Here is a 12,220-nt window from a genome sequence, read left to right as displayed (position 1 = left end):
CTCCGGCTAGAGGGGCTTGATGGCTCTGTCTTTTGCAACACTGCTTTAAAGTTTCTTAACCACTTGATGACTTCATCGCTGTGCCTTCAGCTTGCCGTGATGTTAACCCTTTATTGTGTCCCACAGAGTATTCTGACCATACTCATTCAGGTTCCAATTAGAAGCAATTATAAGAGCCGTCATGTGTTTTTCACCACACAGTTGGTGTAGACTGATCTTATAGAACCCATATGATCTTCTTTTCACTGACTTTATGAAATAGTGGCTTAATAAGGGTAATGAAACTGGGCACCTGTGGCTCACAGAAGTCTGTCCAGCTTAAGGTTTGACGTGTTGTGCATTCTGAGAATACCACAATTATAACTTTGCATATCTGAGTTACTGACTGATCTTATAGAACCCATATGATCTTCTTTTTACTGAGTTTATGAAATAGTGGCTTAATAAGGGTAATGAAACTGGGCACCTGTGGTTCTAAATTACTTTTATATTGGTCTTGTGCACCTCATGTTGAAAGCATTACAACTAATGATGCTCTTGACTATTCCAAAAAACATACTCTAAAACTAATAAACTAGAACTGTGTTCAAACAGAGACTAAAGAACCTCCTTTTCCAAGAGAACTTGGGCAAAATGTAGTGCATGTGTAGAGAATCAGGGTCTCCATACTGACTTTAGCTAAGCAGTATCTTTTGGATACCAGCCAATACAAACTAGCTAATATTTTTGGGTGAACAGTGAAGCCCTTTCGTACATCACTCTGGATGAGAGCGTCTGATAAATGCTGTAAATGTAAATGAAAAAGAGACTTTCAACGACAATGTTTCACAACAGTGACAGGAAATCCATGATTCATTTGTAATCTGACTGTTGACAGTATAATTTCCAAACACACACACACACAGATATATCTATATATTTTCGGGCGGCACTTTTAATTCTCTGAGTGGAAAGGCCACTAAAGAACACAGAACCTATTGGCATGTTCATAAAACCAGTTTAAGATGGCAACAGTACTCAAGCAGGCTGTGGTGTTAAGGTGAGAATTGATTGGTATTAACAGGCCTACAATGTGCCTGGGCTTTTGACACAAGACGCAAGGTGTCCACTGCAGCTTCAGCTTTCAGTTCTAGGCTCACAGAAGTCTGTCCAGCTTAACGTTTGACATTCTGAGAATACTACAATTATAACTGTGCTTATCTGAGTTACTGTACTGTAGTTCTTTCAGACCGGTTCTCCAACCGGTCTGGTCATTCTACGTTGATCATTCTGTGAACGGCACATTTTCATATATACCTTCAATACAGGAAAATCTTCACATGATAACTCCCAGACCACCTCTGTGGTGGTTCAGTATTAATGCTCTGTTAAATTGTGCTTTTTGATTAGAATATTTGGCCAGCCTTGCAGACATTTGCCATGTGGCATGACCACAATGTCCACATCTGCTCTGCTCAGAATCCACAGGCCTCCATCTTAATTTGGTGTTTGTATACAAAACATAGAGTTGGGAATAGTACTGGGCATTAGCTCAAAGGCTATAATGATTTCCTGCTCCATGCTGGAACGGAACTCTATAATTTGTCCATGTTTATGCCATTGCGTGATGGTATCTCTCTGGAGCTTCAGTAACTCATGGATAGGGTATCGGGGGTGTAATTAGTAGAGGCCTGTGATGGGTCGTGCACTGCTCAATGTTTAAAGCTGACAATTTTGGGAGGTGCACATGACACGGCTAGGACATTCCTGTGCCGTGCCCAGGAGAGCAGCAATTTTGGACAGGACATTTACAGTGCAGATGCAGTTTACCCAGGGGGAGGGCGAGGGCCCGTTATTCAAGCTCAGTGGATCTGTGGAGATATTGCTGTGGAATAATGTGAGCTCATCATGGAAGCCATCCATTTCATTTCAGAACACTCAGCACTGCCCAGTACACCACCTGTGTTTAATTTCGGAAGGCTCAATTTTCACTTATTAACTTTGAGGGATAATTAAGATTTATTACCTAGTAATGGATGCCTTGTTTACATATATTAGGTCCAAAAGTATTTGGACAGTCATTTTTAACTCTGCACACCACCACAGGTTTAATCCAAGGGGCCTAACAAAAATATCGCACTGTTTAGGAATTTCCTCCATTTTTACACAGGTCTTCCAGTTCCACAGGCACATAAAATGGACAATTTCACTAATAAACAGTTTCTTAACTAGGTGTGGCTTGTTCCCTCATTATTTTCATGACAAATTAAGAGAAGTTCAGCTATCAGGAGTTGTAGACACTTTGTCATGGTCTGTCAGAAGACTCAAATTGTCACTCTTAGAGAAAGGTAATTGGATGGTCAGGAACAACACAATAACCACATAGGCCTACCATGACCGGAAAGCTGCTATCCAGCAAGTTGTATATTACCATATGCAAAGGAAAGTATTATGTGAGTGTTTGGAGGAGTAAAAGCGAGGCACTGTACCAACTGTAATGCATGAAGGTATTAGCAACGTGCTCTGGGACTGTGGTATCGGTACTCGGCACAAAGTTGAATAGTGAAGAAGAGGGCCTACCTCCGAATACTTCAGAATATCCTCAACTATCAGCAAGACAGTTGAGACTTAGACACAGGTGGGTGTTCCAACAGGACAATCACTACACAAACACTCATACTTTGGCACAGAACTTGAAACGCATCATAGAGAGCGATTTATAACTAAGATATGATATAGATAAACTTGATTGATCCTCGCAGGAAAATTTTTTGTTATTTGGTGGACTACAGTGTAAGTCTTAGACCCACTGTCTGAAGTTTTGAGCTCCACACAGGCTACTAAGAGCTGCCCACTAAAGCCCAGAAGGCAGCCCTGAAAAAAGTACTGGTGCAAAACTACAGCAGTACAAGCTCAGTAACACAAAGAGGTCTTGTTTACACTGACCTTTGTGGACTGGTAATTAATTTGATTTATGTTTATAACATTCGATGGAGTTGGGCTTATTTTTCCAAGTCAAATGGATCAGGCAGTATTTTTCTTCAGTGTGGATTTTGCTACTCCAGTCATTTTATGCCTGGTTTAATTGACATGTTTTTAAAATAGCACTAATGCTATGCTTGACTAGAAACCTGGATTTGCCAGTAGTGTTTTACATCAAAACCGGGTGGCCTATAACCATGGCAAATGGCTGGAGCTAAGTTTATTTTGGATAAAAAGCAGGGTATTACGTCTGGACTTGTGTTTCGCACAGCGTACAGGTGCAAGATGTTCATTTTGGTCTCAAACCTGCAACGTATGTCTTGTTAAAACCTTTTAAAAATAACGTTTATTAAATAGCATGTGTAATCTGTAGCCGGCAAGCTAAGCTAATGTTTGCTAAGCCAGCAGGCTACAACTTTAACACAGAACAAGACACATTTGGACCTTCTGTCCCTTTGTTCTTGTTTGTCTCATCATTCTCTCATGAGCAGGTATTTTACAATTTCTCAGCCTGTTGATTATGCTTATATTAAAAATGAAAATTTCTTAGCTTAATGCCAATTTGCAACTCATAGCCTCAAGGTGGTTCTAGTCCTGCTGTATTTCCCATCGTTAACACACTACTACATATGGAAAGTACACCATAAACCATCTTAAAAAACAACAACAACATGGACCTGCATATCTGGTCACCAGCAAAAAGCAGCATGCTTAGTAATGCAAGCTAATATACTGCTCTCTGTCAAAAAGCCTGCATATGATGTGTTTTGAAGACATGTATGCTGGCCAGCCAGCGCCACAACAGCACCAGACTAGAATCAACCAACTTCAACCAGGATGGAATTCTGGTCTACGCTGTTTTTTCAGCAGGGGAAGTACTCGATATGAGACACAGGGTCTGTTTACACAGAAGTGGGCGGCCTTGTTGAGTGTTGCCTCAGCAATAGGGCATATTGATATCAGGGTCAAGCAGGAGTAGAGGAAGGTCAACTCCATTGACATAGCTAAGCAGTGTAAATTCTAGCTATGTGTGTGTTTCTGGGGGTGGGGTCAATGCCTTTCCTCTTGGTCATACTCTTGCTCAGTCTCAGGGAGAGTTAAAGGGGCTTCTGTTCATTCACTGCTGCTTATGTGGACTGGCATGTCTGCTTTGCATGATCTAAGGGACCTCATTGCCATCGGGAGCTATTTCAGTGCCCCTCTGACATAAAATGACATTAAATGTGTATCTATATAGAAAGCATTCATTAAGTCTAAACTTGTTTCTTGGAGTGTTTAAACACATCAGCGTCACTGTTGGACTGAGAATAGTCCACAAACCAAAAATATCCAGCTAACAGCGTCCTGTGGGCAGCGTCCTATGACCAACGATGAAGGACTAGAGGATGATTAACATAAACTGTACAGCAACAGATACAGAGCTTCTGTCTAACAGTGTGGACAGTGAGGGGTTACAGTGTTTAAACACTCCAGCAGCACGGCTAAGTCTGATTCACTTGTGCCAGCACCCACTCTGTGGTGGTCCTGTGGGGTCCTGATCATTGAGGAATAGGGTGCAAGGAGGCTAACAAAGTATGCAGAGAATCAGATGGACTACAGTCTGTCATTATAGAACTACAAAGTGCTCCTATATGGTGAGTGGAGCTGATAGAATGGACAGTACATGTAGAAACAAGGTAGTGGTATTAATGTTATGGCTGATCAGTGTATATTACTATTATTTTATTATAAATGCTATTGTTCTCTAAATATTTAAGCTAAAATGTCATTTCTGTGTCCCTTTTGTGTGATGTTTTCTCACTGTAAACATTTGCGCTCTCAGCACTAAGGAAGCCCCCTCATTCTAGCCCAAAGTGGACTGAAAACCGAAAGGAGAAGTAAAACAAAATGAATGTCTAGTCTTTCAGCTCAGTCAGGTGACTTAGTCATATGGAAGCATTTGTAAATCTTACAGTAAACAAAAGGTTAACCTTTAGATGTCAGTTCATGTTTTAATGATTTGAACTTGATAAGAGGTTAGTGTTGTGTGTACAGTCCAGTTTCCACAAAGATCAATAGATCAAATGAAAAAAGTAAAAGGGGCAAACTCAAAACAATCAATACAGAATTCAATTAAACACAGTTCATTGCACAACTGTGTAACTAAAGAATAAAAAGAAAAGTTCCCAACAAAGGCAAAATAATAGCATTTCCGCTGCATAATACTGCATACAATGTATGTTTTGTTCAAACAGTGGTCAGTTTGTGTGATCTTTTTGGCTGGAGAACTATTTCCAGTTAGACTGTTTTCAAGGACTGTGTATAGGCAAGAACTCTGGTGATGCGGTATGTATTACGATACAGTTATGATTCAATATGTTGCGATACTGTAACCAGCATATTTGAAACATTTCAGGAAGCATTGCACTTTTGCGCATGCATGTCAGTTTAGGAGCATGAACTGTTTAGACCAATGATGGATATAGATCACATTAAAAATAGATTGTGAAAAGTTTAAAGAAAACATCAGATTTGGTGAGAAAGTTGGATTTGGGCATCTTTACCTACTGTATAAATATAGCCTTAGTATGGTAAAGAAATCAGATTTCCCCTTTTTTTTACAAGAAGAATAATGTTGTTTAGGGAACTGAATGTTGTTTGCCCTATTGAATTGTTTTTCACACTTTCACAAGTTGGTAAGAAATGCGGTTAATCTTTACATGTAAACTATTAATTAAAAATACTATGTTGATGAGAATCAATACAGTATTGCATATAATATCTTAATATCTTGCATTTAATATCATAAAATAGCACATAATACTTCAATATGTCAATATTTTTATTACGCCACTATTCTTTTCAAGAATTGAATCCCTCTAAAATGCATAAAATTTTTTTAAAACTATTGTAAGACTTCATAAGCAGTTATAACTAAAGAGTTAAAGCATGCAAACCTTTGTAGTCATGTGAGTATTCTTTCCATTAGTCCTTGTGGACACAGTCTATGAAAGGCTAGAAGATGAAAGGGTGGACCAGTGCTTTATCAGAGTGCAGTGTCTGGAGGCAAATCTGCACAGGGTTCTGGTGTGAAACAGTCTGTTTCTGCATGTTGCACAGGCCCTGAACAATGCTCCTTTTAGACCCCCTTCTGTTTTGACTGGAATTCAGCCACTAAGACACTGTGCTGCAATTAGACTGACCCCGGGGCTGGGGGTCAACATCTGGGTCCCCCAGTGCCTGTCAGAGCGGCTGAAGTGATTGCTTTAATGCTCCGCCTGGGTATCACATTCCATTCATCATCTGATGCTATTCACTGAACACTCTTACTTTTTTTAACTGTTCCCAAATGTGTCTAATTGCAGATGATCACTGATATTGTTTCTACTGTCTAGCAGTAGCATTTTCATGCATAACTTTGGTTACCTGCTTCTGAATCACAATAGCGCTGTGCAATCAGGGCTGCAGATTTAGTCTCACAAGTAGGATTACCAATACAGGTAATCAATAGCCTATATACAATAATTTAAACGTGAAAATGAGATGAACAGGAATGACCACATTCTTAATTAAATATAATTATTTTATATGCAAGCAGTAAAACACAACAACAAGCAATAATATTATTAGTACTCTACCTCCACACTACGCCCTGCCTCTGCACAATGTGAGGGCATTAGGTGTGCATGTACACCTCTGTCAGCCAAGAACAGGAGACTGAGGCTACAGTGGGCACAGGCTCACCAAAACTGGATAGCTGAAGACTGGAGAAATGAAGCTTGGCCTGATAAATCTTGATTTCTGCTGAGGAACTCAGCAGGTGGTACAGTTAGATGGCACCAATAGCTTAAATCCATGGACCCAAAGGCTGGTGGAGGAGGTGTAATTGTGTGGGGAATGTTTTCTTGCCACTCTTCATGACCACAATTTGCTTGCAGCATGATAATGCATTATATCATAAAGCAAAAGTCATTTCAAACTACTTTCATGAACATAATGAGAGTCAATGAGAGTCAGTGTTCTTGGACCTTTACAGCATGAAAGAGCTCATGAACATCTCATGGAATCAATGCCACAAAGAATTGAGGCTGATTTGAGGGGGGAAGCCCTATCCACTATTAGGCTTCATTCACTCAGCAGGTATAAGTGGGCCAAAGCCAGTCTTTTTATCATATGTGATATAGATGTGTTATCTGTGTGGCAGTGTGAACAGCAAAAACACACGATTTGGGCCACATTTATATGTGAAACCTCTCAGGAAGCATTGCTCCTTTGTGCCTGTGCGTCAGGTTAGGAGCATGAACTGTTTAGACAAATAACTGATATAGGTCACATTAAAGTCTCAGTGGAAACAGCCTAAAACACATCAGATTTGGTGAAAAGATGGATTTGGGCAAATTTGCCTGCTGTATGTATGGTTTGTCTAAACATTCTTGGTGTGTGTATATTTAAAGACTGTTATAAGGCAAAAACTCGTCTGCTGGTCCCATCACCACTACTGTAAAGAAAACAGAATTCTTCCTTGTTTAGGGAACTGAATGTGGTTTGCCCTATTGAATAATATATATATATATAACCTTACTCTCCAATATGGAAAACCAATGCTTTCACACCCACTAACTTCTGATAAAGAGGAACATTGATCTAAAGCCGTAGCTGGCTGAGGGACTTTTTCTGAGGTGTGGCCTTTTCTGTGAACAGGGAACTGCTGGCCTAAGTGTGTGTAGAGTGTGTGTCACAATCAGCTATTCAGCCTGGTGTGTGTCTCTCTCCCAGTAAGAGTGGCGAGCACAGCGTGCCATCATTTCCACAATCAGCAGTTACAGACAAAATGCTCCATTCTGTGTGAACCACCATGTTGTATCTCCTATTGCTGTTGCTCAAATCACTTGACCCTGACCCATTTCTTTATATTGAGACAATCTGTCTCAAATTAGCATTGCCCTCGAATCTGCAGAACATTCATCTCAGAAGTAGAATGCCCTCATTTCCTAGTTGCGGAAAACCTGTGGACTTCATGGTCAGAAAGCTGGTAAAATTGTGTCGTGTCTGTCTATTTACCTGTCATTGTTCTGTCAATTCATTTCTGCACATACACACACACACACACATACATTTACATTTACATTAATGACATTTAGCTGACGCTCTTATCCAGAGCGACTTACACGGTTACTCGTATTACAGAGGAGGGCGAGTGTAGTGTTAGGAGTCTTGCCCAAGGACTCTTATTGGTGTAGCACAGCATAGTCACCCAGACTGGGAATCGAACCCCAGTATCCCACGTGGTGTGGTAGCACACTGGCAGGTACTGACATACACATACACATAGGAATGCTAGGGGTCATAATACAGTATATAGACCATATCTGTTAAATGTACTGTATCTATGTAGCTCTTTATAATAACAATATGCCTTATAATAGTAATAGTAATAATAATAATAATAATAATAATAATAAAAGGCATGTTATTACATTTCATATTAATATAATAATATCTAGCCTACATGTGCCTTGCTTAGACTAACCTTTTACACTGTTACAATAACCTTTTGCTAATCGAGGCATGACCTGGGATTCAAACCAGCGATCCAGCGACCCTCATCTTTTAGCCTTTTAAATTTTGCCTTCATATGCTCCCATAGTAGCTGCTGCATTAAGCTTCGAAAGGCTACTAGACTGGGTAAATAAGTATTGAGTCAAGGGGGGCATAAAAGTATTGAGTCAAGATTGTAACATATGAGTTGTAAAATTGGCCCATTTTACAGCTCTGTTTTACTTATGTTAGTAGTCCAAGATAAATGCAGATTATTTATATTCTAGAGCACAATTAAGATATATGTAAATGGCTTTCACAAGCTCTAAAGGTTTGTGTTTATCTAGAAAATCCAGAAAATGTTTGTGTCTACTACCATTAGTTTAGCACAGGTGAGCTTTGGTGACAGGTGAGCACAGGTGAATGTGTAGGCCACTGACCTTTACTGGCAAGTAAGCAACCAGTAACGTATTGTAAATGTTACAGGATTTGTTTTCTGTAAACTTAACCTCAGCAACCTAAAAAAAGTGTGTTTGTCTTTTCAGTTTCAGTTTCAGTACTGAAAAACACAATCAGCAACAGTGTTTCTCATATAGGTTTTTCTATAGTTTTCTACAAAATCAGGACACTCAGGCTGAAAATCTAAACTGACAAAAAGAAAACTAAAAAATTGTGGCTTTGTAGGTTTTTACTTGTTCAAACAGCACTGATTATTTTGTTCAGGCTGTTAAATTCTAACTACAAAACTCCCTTTCCAGTATACACAGCAAGAGTGAACACTGCAGTACTCAGCCAGCCACACTGAGTAGCACAAAAATGGTAACTTGCTCCTACAGCCTTCAACATTCAATCAACCTCTGCATTAAATACAACTGCATCCCTCAGAGAAGGTGAGTGAAGGGGTATGGAGACACACCTTGTATGCAAATAGATGATGCAGGAGTCAATAGGAAAGTTTCAGGAACTACATGTGGGAGCTCTGTTCAAAGCCCCTGGTGTGCAAGACTCCATGTGCCTTGACGTCATGTGCAAACCCTTAGTCAACCAGCCACACTGTGTAACACAAAATAACCTGTTCAGGTAACACAGAGAATCTTGTTGGCACAATATTAGGGTGAAATTCATTGGCCTGACATGTTTTGCTTTTGCTTCCTTGAAATATGGCTGCTTTTATGCAGTGTAAAAACACACATACACAACAGTAATGACATGCAGAGCTATTTATCTGGGCAGGAAATGATTATTTGTTAAAGGCATCATATTAAAGAATGCTCCCAACAGAAGTACAGGAAAGATACTTGGGTAGCGTAAATCACTTCCTTCAACACATGTGCAACCTGCCACTGCCTCTTTTTGAACTACCATCAATGCAACGTCACCGGGAAACCAACTCGCTAGGAGGAACGTGCAAACAATGCTCACGGTTCGAAACATGCAGAGGTCATGCACTAAGTCTCTTAATTAATCATGGGTGTGTTTTGGGTGCAATCAATATGCAATCAACCAATCAGCATACCATTCCCTTTAAGAGCCAGTTGCATTCTGACTTTGGTGGATTGCTGTTTCAATGGTGCATTGCGCACAGTCTGGGACAGCTTGCTAAGGTGGTGCAGCGCCTCACTTCTAGAATAATGTTAGTGTATGTTGTATTCTGTTTATTGTTGATGTAAAAGATTGCATAGCTATAAACTGACATGCACAGTGGGTTTGTGCACTGCTATGTGTCCATGTGTGTATAACAAGCAGGGGTGTACACTGCCAAGATAGCAATGAACGTCTGACTGTTGATGACGCGTCTTGCAAATTCACAGTGAAAGATAGGGCCCAAAAAGTTGTTCTTTACATCGTGTCAAAATTACATGATGAATGGGCCAATAGAAATGCTTCAAAATAATAATAAATCTTCTTATATTGACATGTATTAAATGTTATGAAGGTTTTTATCAAGTGGCTTTACCATTTTGGCCATGTACGGTTTTTGTGTGACTGCGATGATACACTGTACACAGCATGTCCTGGCAGTGTGATCATTCCTGCCTGAAGTGCTGTAGGCCAATACTTAGTGTTATATGTTTTCACTGCGTTGTCGGTTTGACTGTTGTTTATTTAAGGCAGTAAGACCTGCCAGTATGAATGAATAGTTTCTTGGGTGACACACAAAAGAAAGAATACTTTTCTAATTGGTCCAACTTGGGCAAGAGGTGGGGAGGTTTGAGGGGAATGTTGATTCTCTGAGGCAGACAAATAAAAGGGTTCTCCGGTTTAATATTTGTCGTTAGCTATAGGATGGATTCATTAGTGGACTGTGCAGACTATACAGCCTCTGGTGAAACAGTAGGCCTACCACACAGAAACAAATGAGTCATGAGTCATGATAAAGTTTCATTATATTTATTATATTCTTCTAGATTGCTATGACATGAGAAGAGCATTTCTTGTTGGCACTGCTCTTGTTAAATAATGATCAAAATCAGTAGATGGAGAACAGACACATTATATTCTGTATTATATTCTGCTGCAGATGATAATCCTACTCCAGTCCATAAAGTGTGTTTTAGGAGCCATTGGGATCTGTTTCCCCAAACACCAGCCCAAAGGTCTTCTAAGTTTTCCTCCTCGTCCAGCCTCCCAGGGCGTGGCCCTTACTAGTAGAAGAAGGCATTGGTCTTTGATTACTTAACATGACATCACGTCAGCTGTCTATCAATGTTGGTGGCCAGCTGGGGAGTGTGTTATACTACACGCCCTAGAAGCAGCATTAAAATGAGGACTTTAATTACTCCTGTGTGTGAATATATTGTTCAATACCCATGCATATTGAATTGAGAGGCTTATGTTAAACAATACAGTACATCAATAATGCATTCATTAACTGTGAAGTTGTTCTTTTGGGGACTTTCCATTACAAAATTCATTGTACGGCTTGGAAGACCTGTTGGAAGAGCTTATTTGCAAGGGTATTTCCTTTCCCCCCCAAAGACTGGGAGTAACCCTGTGTTTATCTGAACACATTTAGGCTGAAAAGATTTTTTAAATGAATCAATTGACTTCCTAACACTGTTTACTGCCTGAATACTCACAAAAGCAATTTTTCCCAATCCTTTTAAAAGCCCAGTGGTGTTTGTGTTTAGGGCAAATGCCACATTTTGTTGCCTTGGCAGAAACTGGGCTGACCATTCAGCACACAAGGTAGCTGTGTGCTGTTTTAAATGCAGAATCACCCTGCTGGAGTGGTGCAGCAGCTCTACGTAAGGACCATAAGATCATTTCCTCCGAGAACAATCCATTCATTGTCCTAAACTGACACAAGTGCATACTTCCAGGCTTAAAGGGGGTGAAATGAGAAAAGGCCATAATTGAAAACAGGCCCGACTCCATAATGAACAGCGCTCTATGAGCCACTAATATCTATAAACTCTGCTTTACAATGGAATAAACACGTGTTGGCTGTACAACACTGGCCTGCTTCTAAATATAAAGGTGTGTGACCTTACTATGTGTAAGGTGAATGGAAAAGGGCTACATGAACGGGCTTATGTGTTTCAGAAGGCTACATTGTTGTTGTAGTAATAAACATAGAGCTGAGCTGCGGTGAGGATAACATCTCTTCCACTTGCTGGGCAGCCGTATTGTAATAATGTGTCTGACATTTCCTGTTCTAATCTGCCAGACAAAAGCCTATCGCCTTCATCTGCCTCACTCAGGCAGGGAAAGTTCAACAAAGTCTGTGGGGTAACAAGAG

The sequence above is a fragment of the Salminus brasiliensis genome, chromosome 16 (genome assembly GCF_030463535.1).
Source record: "Salminus brasiliensis chromosome 16, fSalBra1.hap2, whole genome shotgun sequence".
Taxonomy (NCBI): domain Eukaryota; kingdom Metazoa; phylum Chordata; class Actinopteri; order Characiformes; family Bryconidae; genus Salminus; species Salminus brasiliensis.
The sequence above is the reverse complement of the archived record's forward strand: the minus strand, read 5'-3'. Positions refer to the sequence as shown.